The 13,106-nt window shown below is 40.4% G+C and overlaps 1 pseudogene; it reads right to left on the bottom strand.

Annotated features, from left to right (window-relative positions):
• Positions 1 to 11,258: 11,258 nt before the first annotated feature.
• On the bottom strand, positions 11,259 to 12,233 carry LOC149227881 (zinc finger CCCH domain-containing protein 17 pseudogene; annotated as a pseudogene).
• Between the last annotated feature and the right edge of the window lie 873 nt (positions 12,234 to 13,106).

The following is a 13,106-nucleotide window of genomic DNA, read 5'->3' as shown; positions in this document are numbered from 1 at the left end:
GTAGTACGCATCGTGGATGGCAATTTTGAGGATATAATCCACTTCTTAACCACAAGAACCATGCCATAGAGGTATTTGGTTCAGTAAAAGAAGGAACTGGTGATACGCGTAACAAACTTTATTGTTATTGTAGGACACCTCTACAAAATGGGCAATGATGAAATATTACACAAATGTGTACCAGAATTTGATCGAGGACAGATCCTTGCCGAAGCACATGGGGTGGTTGTAGGAGGAAATTATGCAAGACACACCACATCACAAAATATTCTTCACACAGGACTGTGGTGGCCAACTCTACATCAAGTCTCCAAAGCATACTATCAGGCCTACGACTTGTGCCAACAAATGGGGAAACCATCACGGAGGGATGAGATGCCACTCAAGCCACAGATGATGCTGCAATTGTTTGAGAAATGGAAAATCAACTTTGTAGGGCCTATCACACCTCCAAGAAAGAAAGGGGCTCGTTATATCATCACTGCGATAGGATACTTGACCCAATGGGCAGAATCATAGCTGGTTAAGGACTACACGACCGCTACAGCAACGATTTTTTTTTGAGAATGTGTTAACACGGTTTGGATGTCCAAAAATACTAATGATTGACAGCGGAACACACTTCCTGAATGAGACTATCAACGTGCTCACTGAGGAGTTCCAAATATATCATCAACAAAGCACACCGTACCATCCACAAGCAAATGGGATCATTGAAGCTTTCAAAAAAATCTTGGAAACTGCATTGTAAAAGGTATGTAATGCGTAGTGGAATGATTGGGATTTGCACATACTTGTCATGCTATGGTCATATTGAACAATGTGCAAGAAGTTGATGGGTCAGACACCTTTCCGGTTAGTCTATGGAAAGGAAGTCGTCATGCCAATGGACTACATTATACCCAGTTTGTGCATAGCAACGAAAATAGGCATGGCAGATGGCACAACTTTGGATGAGAGGATCACACAACTGGAAGAATTTAAGGAGGAACGGTTTCTAGTAGGATTCCATTAGCAGATACAGAAGAAGTAGGAAAAAGCTTGGCATGATCACCATATCAAGATGTGCACGTTCAAAGAAAATGATCTAGTATTACTCTACGACAGCAAGTTCGAGGAATTCCCTAGAAAGCTCTGAATGCATTGGTTGGGGCCCTATGTAGTACAAGAAGTCATAGATGTGGTTGCGGTCCATCTTGCCAAGCTCAATGGAGAACCCTTCCCAGGTAGAGTAAATGGCAGTAACCTGAAGCTCTACGCGGGTGGGCTGATTACATGACTAACTGACCAAAGGACAGTCTCACCACTCCAGGTAGTTGAAAGAGAGCGGGGGATGTTAAAGTAGTCTGTGGGGAAGATGCACGACAATAAAGGGGTGTGTAGAATTGGTATGTCACAAGGGTCACGTTTGCACAGAAGGGGCTGCGATGCTGCGTGGACAAGTAGAAAGGTAACCGTTGCTGACACTATTCGTGACAAGATGTCTGAGTTATGCCAAAAGGGAGCAGGCGGTGGGCAATTAAGAGACGCATTACGAGCTAGATCTGGAATGATCTACCACAGGATTAACGTTACGACACAAGAAAAGGAGGGAACTAACGAATTTGAATTTTGAAACACTTATAAATCACAGGGGGACATCCACCAAATGATCTATGATTTTGAGGAAAGTAAGCTATTGTGCCTCCTCACCGAGATGGAGTTGTTCATTATTTACACTCAAGGAGTAAGCCCAAGGGTTGTGATATGGGCAATGGAGATACATGACTTTCTGGATAGTATGGTGTCGACGGTCATGGGCACCATTCAAAGTTCAGCACCAACGGTAGGGGATGTGCCAAAAATTCTTAGACATGAAGCAAAACTGGTCCTGATGCCATTGCCTAACCCATGGGCTAGCTGACGAACCATCAAAGATAAGGGAAAGCCTATAAATACAGAGCCAAATGATGGAATTGCAGTTAATAGTTCATCTCTTATACACCTTGAAGATTGGGATCTTGCGGATAGTAGCAATTGTCTTGCAAAATTGCAACACAAGTTGTAGCAGACAATGCATATAGGTGACCAAAAATTGGAGACTTGTTGCATTGGCATGAAATAATTACTGTACGTGGCACCCCAGCTTGAGCTAAAATCCTATGAGGGGGTGCTCTGTGTTAACCGAGTAGAGCAGAATGAGCATCATTAGTTGCACAAATTAGTGAAGGCAATGGAGCAAGAGCTAGAAAAAAAGTTGCAGGAGACAAAGAGGGAGCAACAACATGAAGTGTGTCACTCACAGGGATGGTGGACGTGAAGCCTAGGCAGCACATATCACCACACTAGCGAGTGACTCAGGACTAGTCACGATGATTGTGTTGGGTGCCTGTTTGGTAGTGGAGGCCCCGTGTAATGGTTTTGGGGCTTAAATCCTAGAAGTTAGGGAAATAATATTGTAAATCTATGAAATGCGTGGAGCACGAAATGTAATAGGTCGAGTCAAGGGGTTGTCCACCCAAAAATAATATAGAATAATAAAAAGTAAGTCGGTCTGCCCATGGTCCATGGACCATGTGAATGTATAAATAGAGTGAGGCTCTAAGGGTAGAAAACAGTTTTTGTTCTAGATTCGATCTGATGTATTATGGGTTGGTGAAAGTAATCAGAGTTCTGCATCTGTAAGTTTGAGTCAAGGGTAGAAGTGGGTAGATAGAGGCTCTGCAACTGTGTGCATGGAGGCCTGATAGAGTCTGCAACAGTGTGTGTGGACCCCTACAGCTATGTGCATAGGGCAAGAAGAAGGTTGTATTGGAAAGAAGATAGTAATAAAGATAAGTTGTTTCTAAAATATCGCGGATTTGTTGTATTCTGGTTTATGCATCTGTTATGTGAGGCGATATCTTTTGATAATTGTACACACTAGTTATTATTGTTAAATGTTTTCTTAAAGACTATAACAAGAAAATAATATCTGTAATAAGTTCATAAGAAAGTACATTCGTGGGGAAGCCTGATAATAGTATAGAGTGGCACGAGGCCATAGAACAGTTTGCGACCCCTCCAGACCACATCAAAACATCCCAAGGGTACAGAAACTTGGTTCCAACACCCTCCCTTGCTACCTCAGGTGAGACCTCAGTCTGCACTCCGTGGGCTATTGCTGAAAGGGCCAGTACCTGTGGGATTTTTTTGGCTAATAACTATTCCGAACCTGGGTCAAGGCCCAATAAGCCAACAGGGTGTTACAATTATATTTTTGGCTGGGGCTCAAAGCACTGTGATGACTTGGTAGAGACATGATGTTTCCTTTTTTGAACTATTGTCCCCACCCAGAATAATCATTCCCTCATCCCTCATAATCACGACCCATTATCTATGATTCAATCTTGACTGATGTGACACCTCCACGTTGCATGATGACTCATAAATCACTTTTTTTCACTGATTGAGGGTGGCCAAGTTAACTGGCCACCTCCAGTTTATAAAAATACCTCTTCTCGACAATCATACATTTTTCATTATTTACACATGGGGGGAGATGAGAGGTTTCCATACCCATGCCTGCCTCATGATTCGCTGATGCAGGGGTGTGCATGATGGGGTGTTGGACCTTTGTATTGTCACCAAGGGAGTTGTCTTGCTGTGTTTTTTCTGTTCCTATATATATCTTCTTTGCTCCTCATGGTATTTTATTGTTGTTGTTTCCATATGTGTAGGTCTTTTTTTGATGTCCCGGGTGTTTCTGGTACTGCTAGAGAATCCTGATTGGAGTGGAAAAGTGCCTCATGAGTTGGTATCACCCCCTCTACTTGATGGAAGGAAAAAAAACTAGGATTATAGATTTTCTGTAATTGTTGCACACGCTGCTACATGAGACTCTTGCAGTAGCCCTTTTCTTCTCTTCCAAGGTCTTTCAACTGCATGGGAGTGATGATAAAGGGTGTAGATGGCTTGACAGATAATTTTAGGGGTTTGATTGAGTAGTGTAGGTTTGTGAAAGTGGAGGGAATGTGCTTTGTGTTTTTCAAGAAATTTTCAAGATGATACAGAGTGCAGGATTAGTTTTGAAATATATTTACATTTCTTGTGAACTCCGATGTATGAATGATGGATGGGTGGTGGATATAGGTGGGAGAACCTCATTTACCTTTTCCAAGGTCATGCCTAGTGGTCTTATCATTTGGATCCTCTCCCTATAGTCTTTCGGGATCCTTCTATAGTGCTACAAGATCTTCGTGTAGTAATTACAAGCTTCCTATAACAATCTAGAGAGGGGCTGAAATTTGAATTTTGAGCCACTTGGATGATGGAGAGTGGTGAGTACATGGGTTTGGATGGAGGATATGGAGTGGATGAGGGGAGAAGTGGATGGACTCTTGAGGATGTTGGCCCTGTAGCTGTAGAATTAGCCACTATCCTCAAGCCTACAAAATTAAAAAAATATTAATATACTATAGGAATTTATAGGGTAAGTTCCTTAGACAGAACACCAAAGGCCACCGCTCACAAATAGATCACAGATCAATACACCATTATTCTTGACATGGTTAAAGCCTTCAAAAAGGGAAACAATCCACAACCTGAGCCAACATGGTCACTTTAGGAAATTAACATAAGCTTCTCTCATGAATGGTTAACCTACAAATGACCCTCCATGCTCTTTAAATAAAGATCATGGACCAAACCAGTGTTAAGCCATGGATCAAGTGACGGTAATACTGAGGAGAGAATGAACCGTCGGATCACTTCATGTCTAGAACATATTGTGATCGTCAGACTGTAAGTTACAAAAGTACATAGTAAAGAAACACACTTTACCTAACTCTACACTAGACCAAGTTATACTTAACTATTTCCTATCTGTCAGAATATCCTAACATCCCCCCTTAAGAACAACTTAGGATAGGATTGAAGGATGTACAAATATGACACAATAGGAGAACGAAGGAGGCATTAGCTCCTATCTCCCCTTAGTGACAACTTCCTGAACTCCAACCATAAATTGAAGTTTAGTAAACATCGCCTCTATGAGAGCCTTTGTAAAGATTTTTGCAACTTGATCATCTGTTGAACAATATTGCACTTCAAGAAAATGGTCATGAGTGAGCTTTATGATGAAGTACATGTGCAGTTCAATATGTTTTCTATGCTGATGTTGGACTGGATCTTTGCATAGTTGAATGGCACTTTGATTATCGCACCAAAGCATAGTCGGATGCTGCTGCTGAAAGCCAAACTATGATAGGATATGACAAAGCCACAGGACCTCCTTACTAGATTCTACGACACCACGATACTCTTCTTCTACTGAAGAAAGAGAAAAGGCACTTTGTTTCTTGCAAGCCCATGCAATAGGTCCTGAACCAAGAGTGAACACATAACATGCAGTAGACTTCCAATCATTAAGGTCCCGAGCCCAATTAGAATCAGTGAAATCAACCAATAGAGGAGATGCTTCTACACTGTAATGAATCCCAAACTGAACTGACTAAACTGTACTTTGAACATAACGAAGTATTCCTTTTCTTTTATTTTTTATTTTTTCTTTTTTTTTAGAGAGAGACACACAAGCTAGCTCAGGAGAGGTTTTCAACCTGTATTCCTGCCCTCAACAGCTCAAGGGGGGTTTTCACCTAGGGATATTTATTTATTTTTTCTTTACTCCTGGGCTACCTCAGGGAGGTTTTCAACCCAAGAGTTGACCTCAGATGCCTCATAAATACTTTCATCTAGGCCTTTTTATTGTTTTTTTTCTTCTTCTTTTTCACAAAAAAATAGTATCTAAGAATGTTGTAACTTGGAATCTATGACACATCCAATCACATTAACATATCTATTGATGGTGCTAATGAATTCTTCCTTGGACATAGGTTTTCTATACACCTTCAATTGGTAGCCATTGACAAGCAAGGGACTACCTTCCTTATTAATGGTCCTTATTTGAATAGCTCCATTTTCATGGAATTTCTCTATCAGGTATGGGCCTAACCATCTTGTCATCAATTTTCCCTTGAAGTCCTTGAACCTAGATTCATATAGTAAGGCCCAATCCCCTTCCCGAAAACCATTTTTCTTCATATGCCTATCATGCCAAAACTTCGTCTGCAATTGGATAACTTCAGTGTTTACGAGGGCCTGCATTCTGAACTCATCCAAGGCTTTTAACTAGAGTAGCCTCTATTGTTGTGCCCTGGTGACATCTAAATCCAATTGGGTTTCCATTCTCAAAGTATTATACTTAAACTCAATAGAGAGAAGAGATTTCTTTCCATAGACCAAATCATATGGGGTAAAACCAACAATTGTTTTCTAATTTGTGTTATAGGCCCAAGTGGCCTCCACTAATATGTCTGCCAAATCCTTCCTATTGTTTCTCACAATCTTGGTGGAGATTCGCTCTAATTCCCTATTTATGACATCTACTCGTCCATTGTCTTGAGGATGATAGGAAGCAGATTTTTCGTGCTTGATATTATGTTGCCTTAACAGATTCTCGATCAGATGTGATGTGAATTGAGCTCCCTGATCTGTGACTATCTCTCTAAGGTACCCAAATTTGTAGAACACAATCTACCTTAAGAAATTAACCACTTTCTCCCTTGTTTCTACCTTGACAGCCTTTGTCTCAGTCCACTTTGTCAAATAATCAGTGCACACAATTATGGACTTTTTATACCCCTGATGGTGGATCAATTGGCCCAATGAAATCAATGCCCCACTTGTTAAATGGATCCAAATCTACCTAAGGTTGGAGGGTCATTTCATCCTTGGTTTTGGGTTTCCCCATCCTGTAGAATTGATCACATCTACTATTATATCATCTTGCATCTTGGTGGAGACTAGGCCAATAGTAGCTAGCTTGTAGAGCTTTGAAAGTTGTTCTCTTGTCGAGAAAGTGACCTCCACAAGGCCCATCATGATAGGCTAAGAGGATGTCAAATACTTCCTCTTCCCTGACACATCTCCTCAAGATCTAATCTGGTCCCAGCTTGAAGAGATTTCCCCCAATCCAAATGAAAGGGGTGCTCTTCGTTACAAATTTTCTCTTCCCCTTAGATGACATATTTGGAGGAAATTGTTCAGCAACTAGGTAGTTGGATATGTCAGAAAACCATGGAGAGAGAACTGAGAAACAAACTAAGTGATCATCTAGAAGTTGATCATCAACCATCCATTCATCACCTGCAGGCAAAGCAAGTCTAGAAAGAAAATATGCAACTATATTTTCTTTTCCTTGCTTGTCAATTATAGCTAAATCAAACTACTATAACAATAGAAACCATCTAATAATTATATTATTCACATCAGTCTTATTCATCAAGTGTTTGATAGTTACATGGTCAATATGCACAAAAGTTTGGTATCCAGTGATGTAGTGTTTGAACTTGTTCAAAGAGTGTGCAACAACTAGGAGTTATTTCTCAGTTACAGTGTAGTTCAATTGAGCCTTAGACAATTTTTTACTAATGAAGTAAATGGAATAAGATAAATTATCATCTATTTGGCCTAAATATACCCCTACATCTTTCTCAAATTCATTAGAATGGATATGGAAAGGAAGAGTCTAGTTTGGGCCTCTATGTATGGGTGCAATGATTAATTTGTCTTTCAAGATATCCAGGGCCTCTTAGCAGTTATCTGTCCAATAGAATTTTGATTCCTTGGCTAGAAATCTAAGCAATGGTGAGGCCACTTTGCTGAAGTCCTTGATAAACCTCCTATAATATCCAGCTGAGCTGAAGAAACTCCTAACATCCCTCCGATTTCGAGGAGTAGGGACCCTTTTTATGATGGGAATTTTGTTTGTGCCCACTTGTATTCCCTCTTTAGATATTAAATGCCGAAGGATAGTCCCTGCATTCATTAAGAATTCACTCTTCCTAGGACTAAGTGAGAGGTTCATTTCAATGCACTTCTTCAGGACTTTCCCCAGGTTAGAGAGAGCGTCCAGGAGGTCACACCCATAGGGAATGAAATCATCCATGTATATCTCTAGAGAGTCATGGACCAACTCAACAAAGATGATAAGAACTTTCCTTTGAAAAGTGGCATGGGCATTACATAATCTGAAAGGAAGGAACCTGTTATCACAAAATCAAGCACTGAAGGGCTGCTGATCAGGTAGACTCTGTGTAACTATTTCAGACCAAGCTTTTGACTAAGGATTAGCCTCCCTAGCCTGAGAGGGCTCTCTCAAGAAAAAGTTATTGATTTTGAATGTTGATAAGAGGGCTAACTCTTGTACAATAGATTTAATGAACTTGCTGGCTGGACAAATATACAAATACATCCATTGGGCTTATGGAGTCAAACATGCTACAACAAACAATGATATTTCCTCTACATAGAAGTCAGGGCATGTGACATTTAAATGTTCAAAATATAACTCTTATAAAACCACAGTTCATAGAAGAGTACAGGAAGTCAGAGCAACATATGTGAATTCTGAGTGATTACTCCTCTAAGCAACTGAAAAAAGACATGAAGGACAAAGTAAAACAATACATCTTGAACATGGAAATGCTGTATGAATCCTGAGAAGAAAGGCATATATCTTATATTACTGCAAACTGTTCTTTACACAAGCCAAAATAGCACTCTGTTTTCATAAAATATCCAACCCTTTCTACATCTAACCTTGGCCCATATATAGGCAAGCAAACTCAAACACCTCGAGCTTCCTCCTCCAGCATGAGGGGAGCCTCGAAGGTGGCTATTAACTATTCCTATATGCTACTAACTAATGCATTAATTACAAACATGCTGAACTATAATTACACACAATCCTAATCAAACTAAAATACTAATTTCATTCTCCTCGCAGGCTTGATGCTTTCTTGGATGCTGGACAGCTGTATGATTTCCATTATGGCTAAGATATGTTAAGGGAGCATTCACCGAGCAAGCTGGTCTCGGATGCTAGCTGTAAGACAGCCTATTAATTGATAAAACTAATCATCCTATATCCACGGTCCCCTGTCTTCCATTCCTCTTCATCATTTAAAAACAAGTCTGCTGTTCTTTAATTCTTCCCAAACACCGCATATCACCACACCTTTCAAATGAGCTGGAAACTTTATGAGCTGAAAAGGTGTTTGCAGTTGTTTGTTGGCCCTTAACATAATATGTTTTCCATCGCCCTGAAATATAGGGAGCTGTTCCTGTTTGTCGGCCTTTTGTCTCCCAACATTCTCCTAAAATATAGCAGCCTGCTCCCAAATCCTTTAATGACCCCAAGTATGGAGTGATGCCAGGTTTCTGATGTGCTGTAGGTGGTCTTTGATAGACATCTGTTCCTTTTCCTCAAACCCCCGCTCACCGTGTCACACTAGCTGCTCTGCGCTTTTAAAATCATCACCTACAGCAGTTTCGTAGCGCGCTACGAAACTGCTGTGTGATTAAAAGAAAACACAATCTCCATCAATAAATTTAGCTGTCTTTGATTAACTAGGAAGAAAAGATGTATACCAATTATTGGTAATGAAGACAAAATCTTTCCCAAAAGATTCACTAAAGTGTTTACTGTTTGAAAGATTCAGAATCCTTGAAGCTTCAATGGCTGTCTCCATTCAATGCCATCATTCTTCTGTTCACATTTCTGGTCTTCACTCTGCCCCAACTAGATGTGCTTGTCACTGCAGCATTATAACTAGAGCTATCTGTTTTCCTGAAAGTACTTGTGACCCAAGAAAAACAAAAACTTGCTAATTAAATGGCTCAAACAACCTTGATGAATGCCTCCAAACTTAATTTCTGAAATCTTTTCACTATATCAATAATACGCATTCCTCAAATATAAAACCTTGGAAAAGTCTGTATAGCAGCTCCACATGATCATTCCTAATTCTCACCATGCTTCTCTCACAATGAGGTTTCTTGTAATTATTTTGCTCTTCTCTCACAGCTTGGTTTTTCTTATAGAAATCCAAATCTTTTCCAGCACCTTCACAAAAACTATCCTTCTGAGCGGATGGTTTTTTCAATTGAACTTCCATATTATCAAATTTAGAAGTGTCCTCCTGAGAAAGACTCTTTCTCTTCAAAGGACTAACCCGTTGACTATTGATGCTTGTTTGCATTCCATCCCCAGGATCATAAGGTTTTATTGCCTCTTTATGCAATAGTCGAGCTTTCCTATTTCCTCATGAGATACCCTCAGAACCTGCTCCAATGTAAAATTTAGATCCTGGACAATCTTGACACAGTCCTTAAATCGCCTATACTTCTTGGAGATCATCATTTGCAACACATTTGAGTAACTCTGAATATTTGCCTCACCAGTAAATGTTAGTTGAGACATACAAGGAAATCCTTTGAGTTTTTTGAAAAGCTATAAACCAAAACTGAACAGAGCATTTGAATTATGCCAGTATTCTAAATGAGGCCGCGCGCATTTCTTTCAGAAGTAATAGGAATAAAGATCGATCCCTAAGAACCGAGCAAAAGAACATAATTCTCCCACAGGATTTTGAAGAGAAGTGCCACTGAGAGTACACCATGCTCTTTCTTAACTTGATGTGTTCCTTGAGACCATGTGGACTGCCTTGCAGACATCGTTCTGCTTCGAACCCTTCTATCCTTCGAAACGCTGTCTCATTCAGCAAAATTTTCATCTTCCATACAAAACAAGTCTTCTAGCTCTGCCATGGTATAACGATACAGAGAATATTGCTAATCTGGATTGCATTCACAAAGTCATTTTTGCATGTTGTAGACAGACAAAAGCACCTGGTGTTAACTCTTCTGCGCAATTCAATCTACAATTGAAACCCTTGCTGTTGTAATTTGAACTCTGAGATATACTCTGAACCTTCTCCTTCCGGGCACTATTATGCAAATCTGACATTGATGCTCTCTGCGCGCCTCAGGCAACCCAAAAACACAATAACAGAAACCGAAACATGATAATGGAAACAGAAATCTTCATATCCCCCGTTGTTTTCGAATCACGCATAAATACTAGCCCTTGAATGTCTCCTTTCACTCCATCAGCTATTAAAATCTACTTTATAATCTCCCTTTCCAGTTGTCGTTGTGATTCTGGTGATTTTGCGAATGTATATAGCCATCTGAAGCGCCACATCTCAATCCGGGTGTCAATAATAGTGGCGACCTTGTGGCAATCAAACCCTCATAAAAGCCACTTGACATTTGGCGGTTAATCACTACATTTCGATAAAGAAAACTCTAAGACTGAAATTGTCAAATAGTTAATGCGCATTCCCCGTGGCAATATAGAGCATCCAACAGCACCTCATGATCAAATGCGCCGCCTTCTAAGAGACCACGAATTCTGTATTTCTGAATATCGACAATAATGCCAAACTGGATTTGATTCGGGCTCCAACTTCAATAACCGTCTTATGGTGCTCTCGACCTCCCTCATTCACCGGTACCATGATATGCTCCATTCCATTACCAGTGAAAAATAATCCACCAGGTCCAATCTGAAGTGCTCGCACTTCATTTCTTGAGAATACTCTACCTCGTTCATGAAACGATGGCAAGTCATAAAGGCGCACACTCTTATCATTGCATGAACAAAGCAAAATAGGTTTGGCTTGTTCATCATTCATTATGCACAGCGCAAGAACACCATGTTCTTCAATACGAGTGTAAATCTCTTCAAGAGCTATAGTTGATGTAGCAGCCCAAACCTTCACTGTGCCATCCAAAGAACACGACAAGAGAAATTGGTCCCAACAAAGAAGAGACATTACAACTGATGTGTGATTTCTCAAGGTTTGGATACATTGAAAAGTTTCCAGGTCCCAAACTTTTATTGTGTGGTCCATAGAGGCAGAGTAAAATTTGTCTTTCTGTGAGACTAATGAGACAACAGGCAACATATGCCCTGTGAGGGAAGTTGCAGGGTCAAATGTATTGGTTGTAGGATTAAACTTCCATGCTAAAATGGTGCCATCATGTGTTCCAGCCAAAATCATTTGATCAGCGATCGCCAGAGCATGCACTTGTCCATTAGGGATGTCTAATAATAGCTCTGTCAAGTTGACGGTATTCAAAGCCTTGACAGCATTACGAAGGCCGACAAAAAGCCACGGACCTTCACTTAGAAGGCATCCAACTCCACTGTCGTCGCCTAAGGGGATATTTGTTCCCTGTCCTGTATGGCAGTCCCAGGCTATAAGCTTATTATGTCGGCCAACAGAATAGAGTTTGGCAGAGCCTAAATGTGAAAGAAAAGCAATTCCTCGAATAGGCTTGTTATCATGGCCAACCAGCTTAGTCATGAAAGTGACATCGGAACCTCCAATAAAATGGGAGTGCAGCTATCTGCAGTTGTCTTTTGCATACTTGCAATTGCCTGTGTGTGAATTGTGTCCTCCTTGGACATACTGTCATTGCTCTCATCAACATTCCTGGAGGGAAGCAAAACTCTATACAATAAGCATGCTAGGATTTGGACCTTCGCTGAAAACTCGAACCAATTCCCAATTTCGTAGCACGCTACGAAACCACGCAAACAGGTAGCGCTGCGAAACTGCTAAAAATAATTCTGGCGCTGCGAAAACACCCACTCTTTAAGCCAGGCTAAAAATTTTGACTACACTATTTTCAGTGATAACAGAACCTATAAGAAAAGGTACCTCAAGGATAGGTGAATGTAGTTTTTTCTTGGTCCTCAAGGCTGATCTAGATCTAATTGTAACCACTGAATCCATCCAGGAAAGAGAAGAAATTCTTCCCTACAAGGCCATATAAAACTTGATCATTGAAAGGTAAAGGGAAATGATGTTTCTTGGTATCTTTGTTTAGCTCTCTGTAATTCACACAGATCCTCCACTTCCCCTTCTTCTTCAGGATTAAGACTAAAGGGACAACCCATTCACTATCTATGATGGGATATACAAATCCTACATCCAACAATTTTTACAATTCTTCCTTTACTACGCCTTTGAGGGCTGGGTTCATTCTCCTATGAGGTTGGTGCACAGGTATTCATCCCTCTTTGATGTATATGTGATGAATAAAAATTGAGGGATGCACCCCTTTCATTTCTTTATAGCTCCAAGAAAAGGCATCTAAGTTCTCTTTCATCATTTTGCACAACTTCTCTTCTTGGTTCGATGAGAGAGAGGGGTTAATATTCAAGGTTCTAGATG

This window comes from Pinus tabuliformis, chromosome J (assembly GCF_031772625.1).
Source record: "Pinus tabuliformis cultivar Carrire ecotype Pingquan chromosome J, CPIR1, whole genome shotgun sequence".
In the NCBI taxonomy this organism is placed as follows: Eukaryota; Viridiplantae; Streptophyta; class Pinopsida; order Pinales; family Pinaceae; genus Pinus; species Pinus tabuliformis.
The sequence above is the reverse complement of the archived record's forward strand: the minus strand, read 5'-3'. Positions and strand labels throughout refer to the sequence as shown.